Genomic DNA, 1,050 nt, shown 5'->3' on the forward strand with positions numbered 1-1,050 from the left:
CATTTTAAGGTTATAGAAATGATGGGGGCTTGAATTTTGGCAAAACAGATTATGGTGACAAAACAGGTTATGGGAGGGGTGAGAAGAATAATTCTGTTGAGGGACAATAAATAAGTACTAGGGAGAATGAAAGGATTGGGGAACAGAGATTAACATGTAAGCAGTTCTCTTTGGAATTTGAATGAGCCTGGGAGACAGATATCATCTTATGAAAGGGTATGTTCATGTGTGGCTACATTCTTGGTCTTCTTTTCTGTAATAGATAATGAGATAACAGGAAAGAGAAGAAAAATATAATCATTCTTTTTGGTAGGTCCAGACTTTAGGCAGATAAGGGAACTTTAGAGAACAATTCATCTTGTGCTTTGAGAGAGAAGGTGGAGGGAGAGGTCACAGAGACCTCGAGGCTTCTTCTTCAGTGCAGCATGTCAAAGTACCACATTTTGGGCTATCAGTTTCGGAGCCCAGCCACAACAGAGAAATAAAAGAAATAGCCAAATAAACATGTAAAAAATGTTGAACTTCACTAGAAATCAATGCAATAATAATTAAAACATGCATAATATAATGATTTTCATTTGCAAAACTGTCAGAACAAGTTTATTCTTATGGAATTGGTTTTTACCTTAAAAACAGTCAAATACTGGAAATTTAACATAGGCAAAGTAATAATAATTATTATTTTTATTAATTTGCAAATTATTATTTCCAGTGTTAGCAAGTGGGTGGGCAGATAAGCAATCTCATACCTGGTTGGTGAGATTGTAAATTGGAATTATTTTTTTCTGAATGTCAATTAGGAATTGAATATAAATGAATATTAGGAAACAATATAAATGAATGCAGAGTCTGAAAAAAAGGATGTATGTTTTGACACATCTATCATGTTTCTAGTAATACAATATAAAGAAATTATGAGATATATGCAAAATATTTATAAAATAGAATGCATATTGTAACATTATATATAATTTCAATAGTATGAACATCAAAAATGTGCAAGAATATATAAATTGTTGAATAAATTGTGGTACACACATAGAAATAAAT

This window comes from Propithecus coquereli, unplaced genomic scaffold (genome assembly GCF_000956105.1).
Source record: "Propithecus coquereli isolate 6110/MARCELLA unplaced genomic scaffold, Pcoq_1.0 Scaffold287, whole genome shotgun sequence".
NCBI classification, from domain to species: domain Eukaryota; kingdom Metazoa; phylum Chordata; class Mammalia; order Primates; family Indriidae; genus Propithecus; species Propithecus coquereli.